We start from the raw sequence: 11626 nt of genomic DNA, 5'->3' as shown, positions 1-11626 counted from the left end.
TCTCTCTCTCTCTCTCTCTCTCTCTCTCTCTCTCTCTCTCTCTTTCTCTCTCTCAAAAAAAGAATCTAAGATCAAAGCCTGATTTCATCACCAAGAGCTATGACTATCAAGTTATGTATCAAAAATGGACATAATAGCTCTTAACTCATGAAGCTGCTGTAAACAGTCTAATAGTCTTGACAAGAGATTAGCAAGTAATGCATAAGAAAGGAAAATCACCATATTTTAATCTTCATGGCAATCATTGATTTAGGCAAATATTACAAATTGAAACTAAAACAGACTTAGTGGGTGAAAATGAAGAGAAACAGGGTATTTGCATAGCCTCAAAATATTGTTAACAAATTATTTATTCATTAAAAAAAATAGCTGTAGAGTGTAGAAACTAGATCAGAGTTCACAGCATCAATATTGGAACAAGCCAACTTCATGTGCCTCGCGACACGATGGTGGGAAGGACACAGCATCACTCGTGAAGCTATCCTGCTGCAACATGCATTATCTGAAACATCAGGCAAACCCAAACTGAGAGAGCATTCTAGAAATAACTGGTCTCTACTCCAACAATGCCAGTGATATAAAAGACAAGCCTGGGGTTACGGGAATCAAGACACCTGGCAGTTCACCGCAATGTGTGCACCTGTGTTGGATCCCGGACCGGAAATTAAATTCCTATAAAAAAAATTTAAAACAGCTGGAAAACTGGCATCCTGGCTGTAGTTTTGATGATAATCCTGTGTCAATGTTAAATTTCTGGACTTTGATAGCTGTATTATAGTTATGTTAGAAAACACCCTTGTTCTTAGGAAGGGTATGGGTAAGGAGATCTGACTTAAAGGATAAATGACATGGTTCATGTGATTTAGACGCAGGTACTTTAGGAAAAAAATAAATGGGTAGATATATAGATTCTCACTCATTCACTCTCTTTATCTCTCTCTTTCTAAAAAAAAGCTGTTAAAAAATAAAATAATGAAAAAGGAAAGGATGAGAAGTTTTATGTCGAAAATCATAGAATTGGTTCTTAGAAAATTCGAGATTTTTTCCCCTGGGTCTCTATGTCTTTACCAGCACAAGGGAAGTCGTAACATGCCTCTCATGGGCCTCCCCTAGACCAATGGGCATTCGATGAATCTGAGTTGATCCCCACAGTACAGATACAGGAAAACTAGTGAGTTACGTGCTGCTCACCCTTCATTATTCCAAAAGATGTGTGCTTCCAGACTGTGCAAAGTGTCCCCTTGGTTAGCACATTTTCTGTCTTTGCTCAGTCTTAGTCTATGTACAGATATGTTTTTGTGCCTCATGCTGGCTTTTAAAAAACTTTCAATGTGTGAGTAGCCTCTAAATTAAAATAATAATAAAAACCCCAGATGTATTGTATTAGGCTTGACATGTAATCACACTTGAACTGAAGCCCTAGGAGCAATCCAAACACCTGTATGTCCACTAGAACTGAGCACCAGTGTCAACATTCAGAAAGAATTTGCTGCCTGGAAAGTTTTTGAAAACTGAATAGACAACGAAATATATTTTCAAACTTGAAGGGGTAAGCACAACAAACACTAGCACTACTATGAACCGATCAAGGCAGAAAGAGTAAATGGAAGTAGAAATTACCTTAGAGATGATTTAATACAGTGCTCTGAGAATAGCAACCATTTACTGAGTGCCTCCTATACATTGAAGACCCGCCTTGCAAGTTATGTGGTATTACTCTCCTATTCTAGATGAACAAATTAGTCTCAAAGAGTTAACATAGTTGCTTGGGTCTCACTATTCGCTTGAATGGGGGTCTCCTAAACCCTGGGGCAGTTTTCTTTTTCTGATTTCCAGAGGTGGTACACCCCCTTTATTGTACCCTGGGGGCTCACACAGGCTCTTGTTTTCCTGCACACCCCCTCGCTCCTCCCAGGATGCAATATTATCAGTATCCTTCTGCTCTGGAAGAACGGTTAGACTAGGAAGAAGTATGGATCTATCACAACCCAACTGCTTTCTTTGCCTCCAGCAAGTGTCCCTAAATTTTCCAGATGGCGAGGACCCAATGTAATGATAATAAGACTTCAGTGGAGTTGGAAGATCTGAGTTATCAGTCCCTGCCTATCCACCATAGTCTTTCTGCAAACATTGAAGAATTTTTCCATTCAGTCATTGAAGACATCTGCCTTAGAATTGGGAAGAGAAGAGGTAGGCAGAACAGATGACATCACGCCAAGCTTCCCCAAATCCTTGAGTCTGAGAAGTTCCCTGCCGGCTGCGAAAGAGAAGAAAGAAGGATGGTTCCAGAACCACATGGTCATGAGACAGACTAGAATTCTAGAATCCCACATTGAGCCACCAGAGATTAACCAACGCCTGAATGACATCATTTCTCATGAGAGGGTAATGCTCTCAACAGTGAACCATGAGAGCCGGTGAAGAACACAGATGGAGACTGGGAAACTATATCACTGGAAATATTGCTTTGAGTATTTTTTTACTTTCTTTTCATGTATAAGTTTTTAAGCATTTTTACACTTGCACCAAAAAAAAAGAATCTTAAAAAAAAACATTCAGGGAGTGCATCAGCATGGTCAACGCACGTCTGTCTTCTTGGAAGCCATAATCCATGCAGTGTTTTGCAAGATCCCAAGAGTTTGCTTCAACACTGGCCCACTGGTTACTCTCAACAGATAGAAATAATTTCCTTTTCTGAGAAACTTGGGTGAGCTGGGATCATGCTCAAAGCCACTGAGCCAGCAGGTGGAAGCCAGTTTCCTGAGTGCATTTCTCTTTCCAAGATCGTGCACCAGCTTCTCTGAAAGCATCTTTAACCAATTCAAACTCCGGTATTATCCCAAAGAAATTTACCCCCAAACTGCCCTCGTATTAACGCATAACCCACTTGGCATTGCCTTATAGGTCTTCAGGGCAGGAAGCTACAGCACTGTGAACATCCCCCCACCCACCCACCCCGCAGCTGTCCCTGTGGAGAGATACTGACAAATACCACCTGAGAGACCTCTTTTGATCACCACCCCTTGGAAGCCTCTTGTGGAAAACCTGATTCCTCCTGACCTCCCCTTAAATCCCCTATGCATCAAAGGTACTTTTCTTATTTTTTTTAATGTTTTATTTTTACTTATTTTTGAGAGAGAGAGAGAGAGAGAGAGAGAGAGAGAGAGAGAGAGGATCTGAAACAGACTGCCCAATGTGCAACTTGAACTCACTAACTGAGAGATCATGACCTGCGCCGATGTTGATGCTAAACTGACTCAGCCACCCAGGCACCCCCCCCCCAAGGGTATGTTTCAATGAAAAAAAAACTAACAGTAATTGTCCTTTTCATAATAAAGTAGCAGCCAGCAGTGACCGGGAAGGAAGCAGCTCTATTTGCAAATTCATCTTGACTAATTAGCCACAAGCAGAAGAAAGCAATCCCACTCAGATGACTGATTTTAATGTGTTTCTCAAATTCTATTGAAGGTGGGAGTGCATCACTGAAATATCCATCTTGCTGTCAAAATGATAATCATGACACAGGGCTGTTCTGTTAACCCGAAGGTGGAGCTAGGAGACTACAGGCATTGTATATGATGGGCTCTACTGAGGCTGTCTACAAATAAAAAAATTTTAAATGCACCTGCCGGCACCACCGAGCATCTGTTTCCAAAGGCTCTTACAGTGTCCACAAGACAGATGGAATGAACTTTCTAAAGCAATTAGATGTCTCTGATTCTCAAAGGCACCTGCCAAATTCTGTCCAGTGATAAAGCACTAACATGACCCCTTACCACCAATGTGAAGTGTAAAGGAGTAAATACTCAGGAGTTTTCATCAAGCAGGACCTAGTATTTCCCAACAGATGGAGAAAAGAAGCCTTGGGTCAAAAGGCTTCCCATGTCAATGGAAGTCAACCGAGCAGCTGGCATGCCCCAGTGTTTGCCTGTCAGGTTTGGGCTCCTTCCTCAGGGCCCCCCCTTAGCACTGGAAGACGTCTGCCCCGTGGGCTGAAGTGAATGTACAGGCTCATCTATGACCACTAAACAGCCAGAGTGCGTCATAACTCATTTGGTGATGGGATTTGATCTGAGACAAGGAACACCCTTTAGTCACTTACTAAACTGCAGACAGAATGGTTCCAAGGGAACCCGGAAGCTCAAGGTGGACCTCAAAGGAAGGGAACCACAGATGGAAAGCAGGAAAGGAGAGGACAAATGAGGTCTTGGATGATGTTTTACTAGAAGGTGAGGTGGAATTCACCTGGAGTTGATATGGCCCAGGTGTTAAATTTTATATAAGAGAGCTACTCCCCGGGGGCTTGCTGTGTGTGAGGTGCCAGCCAGCCTCCAGAAGCTCCAGGGGTCCCTTCCCACAAAGACAACATGGCAGACATGTCCTGTGTTAGTTATACAAGACCTGCAGTCTCTATCTTGGGCACTCCTTTGCCTGCCCCAACTCTCTCTCTCTCTCCTCTCTCTCTCTTTCTCTCTCCTTCCTCTCTCTTTCTCCTCCCTCTCTCTTCCTCTCTCTCTTCTCTCTCTCTCCGCTCTCTTCCTCACTTGCTCTCTCTCTTCTTCTCTCTTTCTCTCTCTTCTATCTCTCTTTCCTTCTCTCTATCTCTCCCTCTCTCTTTCTCTCTTCTCTCTCTCTCTCTTTTCTTTCCCTCTCTCTCTTCTTTCTCTCTGTCTCCCACTCTTTCTCTCTCTCCTTCTCTTCCTCTTTCTGCCCTCTCTCTCTCTCCCTCCCTCCTTCCTCTCTCTGTCTCTGTCACCATTTGCTCTCTGACAGCCGTGCTGTGGGCAGCCCATGAAGACCCCCACACAGAGGTACTGAAGCCTCCTGCCCACAGCCACACAGGTGAGCTTGGGGCGGGTCCTGCAGCCTCTCAGGCTCTGGGACTGTTGGGTCGATGTGTCACAGAGTTACAGATGCCAGGCACCTCTGACCAGGCAGGATGGGTCTGCCTGTGTTGGTGAGGGCGGGCCAGGAGGGGTATGTAAGGGCTTCCTGCAAAATGTCCCTAAACAGGGCTGCAGGGACCGACCTGAGCTGAGTGCTCCCTGCAGCCCTCAGGCTGCCCTAACAGCAGCACAGATGGGGAGGCCTGAACCGCAGAAATTTATGTCTTGTAGCCCTGGAGGCTGGAAGTTCGAGATCAACTCAGAGGCAGGGTCACTTTCTTCCCAGGCTGTGAGGACAGGACCCATTCCAGGCTTACTCCTGGCCATACAGACGGCTTTCTTCTCCCTGTATCTCCCCATCGTTTTCTCTCCACAAGGTGGGTGTCCAAACCCCACTTCTCATAAGTCATATTCAATCAGGACCCACCTAATGACCTCATTTTAACTTATTTGCCTTGGTAATGACCCCCACCTGCAAACACAGTCACATTGTGAGGCCCTGGGGGTGGGACTTCAATGCATGAATTTGGGCAGCAGACACAATGAACCCCACTATACTCCCTTATTCTGTACACTCTCATAGCACCTGCCTCATTATCAGGGGAGGAACAGGTCGCTCAGGGAGCAGGCGCATTTTTCAGGAAGGGAAGGGACCTCCCCCACCCCATTCTGTCCAGAGTTCTAAACCCCAGCTTGAAGTCCCCGAGGGAAAGGGCAATCCCGCTGTCTTTGTGCCTTCGCCTAAGGAAGAGCAAGAATAAAGACGGTCTTCCATCTCTGTTCCTCCGCGCGCTTTTCAAACCACACCAGTCACACAGAGGTGACATTCAGACCAAAGTCAGAGCCAAGAGGTGATCTGTATGTATATGGAGCCCTTTTCCTGTGGCTGGTGAGATTGAAATCTGTAGTATCTTTTATTCCATCACTACTGTTCTTCTAAATGTGTGCCCAGAGGCTATTTTCTGTGATGGCTACCTACAAAATTTAGAACAAACGTGTCTCTGTGGCTGTCACATTATTCAAATGTACAAGAAATATACACTTGGCTGAAAGATTAAATGTTGAAGCACACCTTTTTATTTTTTTAATATTTGAAATTCGCCTTCAGATGGCTATAAAGGGTTCCAGTCTTCCGCTGATGTTGAAGGGAAGTGAGCCGCTCTTTAGTGTCTGTCATGATTAGATTGCTCCGCGGGTGGCCATCCTTACCTCGAGGTGTGTGCTTTACTGAAGGGGTAAGTGACCATATCCGCCAACGCCGGAGATGTAATAACTGGAGCTGAGACAGACAGAAGAAAAGCAAGTCCTCCCCCCACCCCCAACCCCGGCGACCTTCCCACTGATGGCACTGGTGATGTGGGAAGAGGATGTGAACTGTTTTTCTATAGAAGAATTCGGTAATTAACATAAGCGTCAGGGAAAATATTGCAGACCCTTGAAATAGCATAGGATTATCAATAATATTTAAATAAACTTCAGTGCAAATCAGAAAACAGATGTTAGTGGGGTGATTCAGTCCATTAAGCATCCAACACTTGGTTTTAGTTCAGGTTATGATCTCATGGTTCCTGAGTTCAAGCCCCACATCAGGCTCTGTGCTGACAGTGCAGAGCCTGCTTGCGATTCTTTCCCTTTCTCTCTCTCTGACCCTCCCCTCCCTCTTTTTCTCTCTCTTTCCCTTAAAATAAATACATAAATTCAAGAAAACAGATATTAGTAAAGAAAGTGAAGATTGGGAGCATAGCTTACCCTAGTTGGACTTCCAAAATGCTAGACTCGGGGCACCTGGGTGGCTCAGTCAGTTAAGCTTTTGGCTTCCGACTTTGGCTCAGGTCATGATCTCACGGTTCGTGGGTTCAAGCCCTGTGTTGGGCTCTGTGCTGACAGCTAGCTCAGAGCCTGGAGCCTGCTTTGGATTCTGTACCTCCCCCTCTCTCTGACCCTCCCCTGCTCACACTGTCTCTCTCTGTCTCTCAAAAATAAATAAAAAACATTTAAAAAAATTCAAAATGCTAGACTTAAGCCCCTTCCAGTTCTGGTAACCTACAAGATTTGGGAACTAGAACCCTGTTTCAGGGTCCCCCAAGCCATGGGTTCCTTCTCTGTCATGCAGACACCGTGCTTCCAATGTGACAGCCATGGGCTGGGAATTAAAAATCTAACTTCAAAGAAATCAGAGATCCAAGACGGTAAGGAGAGCATGTACCAGATGGGGAGAGAGGTTCTGTTTCTGCCTTAGGGAGCATAGCTCTAGTTTGGAGGATAGACAACTAAACAAGCAAGTAAAGCAAAGTATTGCTCAGAGTTAAGCTAAATTTTAATATAAGAAATCAAGGTAATTAAATTAACACAACAAGGTGCCTAGCACAGAGTAGACCCTCAAAAAACACTTGTTTTTAATAAACTAAACAGCTTCACTTGGGCGTAGGTGCAACTTATAAACAGCAGTGCATTGTACTGATTTCAGGAGCAAGGAAGGTTAACACAGGAGGACTTAATGGATCATATAACCTTCAGTTCGGCGCAAGATCCTTGCTCCTCACCCTGGTGGACTCCTATTTGTCCAGCCAGACTAATTTTTCTCCCCTAATTTCACTGTCTGGGAGAGCTCATTAAGAGATTTACCTGATCAGACTAAACGTTTTTTTGCTCAATCCATCTTATTACGCTTTCAACACCCCCTGTACTGGCCCCAAACATTTGAATTTCATAGCTTCCATTAATGCAAATAGAATCTCATCAGGGTCTAAAGATTCCTAGGAGAGCAGAGATTGAATGTCTTCATTTGAATGCATAAGAGAGTAGCCTTCTCTTGGATGGTTCCCTTGTTTACAATGTTTCCCCAATGTTTTCTTCGGTCAGAGGTGAGATCATCGGGGTGCATGAGAAATGAATGAATACATTTCAGATTCAATGAGTGTCTGAATGAACCCAGCTCATTTAGTCAACCTTAAACCCATCCAATAAGACGTCCAGATGAGGGGAGGAAGGCATGAAGGAAGGAGCAGCTAGCATGGGGTCTGTAACTTTCAGACCTGGTTGATACATCCAAAGGAAGGAGACTTGCCAAAGAGAAACAAAGTAATAAAGAAGAAACACCTCTGTCAAGAGTGTGGGACCAGTGAGAAACCGCTGCTCCTGTGTGCAGGAGAGCTAGAGACACAATGTGGATTTGAGAAACAATGTGGATTTGAATCCTCATCCACGTGTTCACCAGCCGTGAGAACTTTGTGGCACCAGCTCACATGTATTTGCCTCTGTCCTCCATGTGAAAAGCAAGAATTACTATCCTGACCTCAGAGATATAGGAGAACTAAGAACTGCAAACATGAACACTTGCAGGATAGATGAAGTTCAAAGAAACAAAGATACAACAGAGATTAAATTTCCATGAGAATCTATGTGAAAAAAAACCCATTGCTAACAAATTCAAAACACTCCAACCTAGTGGTCAACTTGTGTAATAATACAAATTAATATAGTTAATCCAAAAAGCAGACTGAAAATAAGTTGATTATGAAAGAAACTGAACAGTCAGGGCACCTGCATGGCTCAGTGGCCTGAGCATCCGACTTCGACTCAGGTCATGATCTCATGGTTCATGAGTTCAAGCCCCATGTGGGGCTCTGTGCTGACAGCTCAGAGCCTGGAACCTGCTTCAGATTCTGTGTCTCCCCCTTTCTCTGCTCCTACTACACTCACATACTGTCTCCCTCTCTCAAAAATAAATAAATATTTAAAAAATCAGAAAAAGAAACTGAACAGTCTGCACATAGACATGCAAACACTCATAAGGATATAAGGAATTAGGAAAGAGTTGACTTCCTTCTCATACAAACTGAAATAAAAGAATTTTAAAAACTGGAAGAAAAAAAAACCCAAATAATTATTCAGCTTTTAGGAGCTCAATATAAGAATTTTAAAAGGATTGTACAACTATGGGGGAGGAGAAGGGGGAAAAAATAGTAGGGGAGAGGGAGGGAGGCAAACCATACTGAGAACAAACTGAGGGCTGATGGGAGAGACAGAGAGGGGACGGGGGGTGATGGGCATGGAAAAGGGCACTTGTCAGGATGAGCACTGGGTGTTACATGCAAACCAATTTGATAATAAACTATAAAAGAAATAAATTAAATTAAATTTAAAAAGGATTGTACAGGAGAACATTGTCAGAAGTCAATCTCAGTAGGAACAAAAAGCCAAAACCCTAAATTAAATTACCCACACATCACCTTCTGCAGTGTATTAAAAACACATAAGGAACAAGAAGGCTGTCTTTCGAGAACACAAAGTTGCGTCAATATTGAATATCTTAATCATATTTTCTATTTGCAAGTTAGAAAAGAAAAATTCATGATCATTTCAAAAGTCTCCCCAAAACGGTGAAATTTAATGTATACTTATGATTAAAAGGGCATTTAGCAAGCAGGTTGGAAATAAAAAATTTCCTCAGCCTGGCAAATGATAGCTGACAGAAACCCAGAGCCAACACCATAACTAATAGTAAAACATTAGATGCATTCTATTTAGAGGCAGAATAAGGAAAGGGTAGAAATTCTCACCATTTCTGGTCAACCTTGTACTGGAGATCCAGGCCAGTGCAATAAGAAGAAAGAAACAGAAGAGAAATAAGACTGGAAAATGAATCTCACTCTCTTCCTTTGCAAACAATATCCTTAATCACAAGCATGTGGTCTCCAACAGAGGCAAGAAAGAATTTATTTAAAAATGCATAAAAATAGAACAGCAAGATGCCTGAATGGAACAGAGATCGCTCCTTGCCCAAACTCTTCATGAGGCCCCCAAACGTGTCTACGAGGCTAACTTCCATTTTGCTCTGGCTCTCTAGTCCAGTTAGACTAGAATCCTGATAAGTTACCTTCACCAGCATCTCCCCTCTTTCTGCAGCTGATCACCTTCTGCATCGAGTGAGGTTCCTTATCCCTCCCCTCCCCCACAGGACAGCTCATCACCCTGGTCTGTCTTCAGCAAGAATTCTGTTAGGCTGGGTGAGCCAGAATCTCGACACCCTCATGTTTTCTCCAAGTAATTTTCTATCCACTCTCTCACCTGCTGCAGATCCCACTGCACTGGTCCTTCCAACCATCATCATGGTTCTCCCTGAAATACAGTTTGCCTTGGAGCATCTGGGTGGCTCCATCAGTTAAGCATCTGACTTCAGCTCAGGTCATGATCTCACGGTGGGTTCAAGCCCCACATCGGGCTCTGTGCTGACAGCTCAGAGCCTGGAGCCTGCTTCAGATTCTGTGTCTCCCTCTCTTTCTGACCCTCCCATGCTTGCTTTGTCTCTCCAAAATTTTTAAAAATAATAAAGTAAAATAAATACAGTCTGCCTTGCCTTGCTTTTTTTTTTTTTTGGCTTTTAAAAAAAATTTATGTTTATTTATTTTTGAGACAGAGAGAAAGAGGGAGAGAGGAAGACAGAATCCAAAGCAGGCTACAGGCTCTAAGCTGTCAGCACAGAGCCCGATTTAGGCCTTAAACTCACAAACAGCGAGATCATGACCTGAACCGAAGTCGGACGCTCAACTGACTGAGCCACCCAGGCTCAGTCAAGGGTTTTTTTCTCTTTCACAGATACACGATAAGCATTCAAACATCAGCAGTATTCCTATACAGAAGCAAAAACTAGAACGTAATACAATTTTAAAATATAGCTCCATTCTCAATAGCAACAGGAAGCAGGAGGCGTTTGGAATAAACTTTTCAGAGATATTTAGAAATTCAATGAGATAAGCTGCAAACTGTTTCTGAAAGAAGTATGAAAATCTGCGTAAATGTTGGATATCTCCTTAGCTATCAATATAGTTCAAGAGGTATACAGAGACACAGGTGCCGGTGGATATGGACACAGATCCTGGCATAGACAGAAATAAAGATGGAGATGGAGATATAATAAAGTGGGACACTAAATGCAATGAACATGTCAATTCTTACCCCCCGCCCCGAGTAATTTATAAATTAATTGCAATTATAATCAAAATCCAATCAGGTAATTTGCGGAACGTGGCAAGACAAAAATTATATGGAACAGAGAGCCAGGATGAGTTAAGAAAATTTTGAAGGAAAAGCATAAGGAAGGAGACTTTAGACTTTTATTATTCAAGTAAAAAAAAGTGTGGAATATAAATCAGTAGGAAAAAAGAAACCCAAACAGAAGCACCGTAGAGAACAACATATGAATTTATGATAAAGGAAGCATTATAAGTAAATAGGATAAAAATGAATTATTCAAGAAATAATGTTTCTATCCAAATAGAAAAATATACAGTAACTCACAACCTAGAGAAAACAATCCCATAAGGAATAAAGTCCTATACATAGTAACCAAACCTTCAGACTGTAAGTAAAAAAAAAATAATAATAACATTATGACTTCAAGCAAAGAAAGGTTTCTTTAAAAGGACACAAACAGCACAAAAAATGGAGAAAATATTGGTAAATACGACTGTTAAATTTTATGTTTTTAACTTTTTATACTGCTATATTGAGCTATGATTGATATTCTTAAAGATTGGTGGAATTCTTTTTTTAATATTTCTTATTTGGGGGTGGCCTGGGTGGCTCAGCTGGTTAAGCATACGACTTCAGCTCAGGTTGTGATCTCGCAGTTCATGCGTTCAAGCCCTATGTCGGGCTCTGTGCTGACAGCTCAGAGCCTGGAGCCTGTTTCTGATTCTGTGTCTCCTCTCAGTCTGCCCCTCCCCTGCTCATGCTCT

This window comes from Suricata suricatta, chromosome 2, assembly GCF_006229205.1.
Source record: "Suricata suricatta isolate VVHF042 chromosome 2, meerkat_22Aug2017_6uvM2_HiC, whole genome shotgun sequence".
Lineage (NCBI taxonomy): Eukaryota > Metazoa > Chordata > Mammalia > Carnivora > Herpestidae > Suricata > Suricata suricatta.
Note: the sequence above shows the minus strand (reverse complement) of the source record.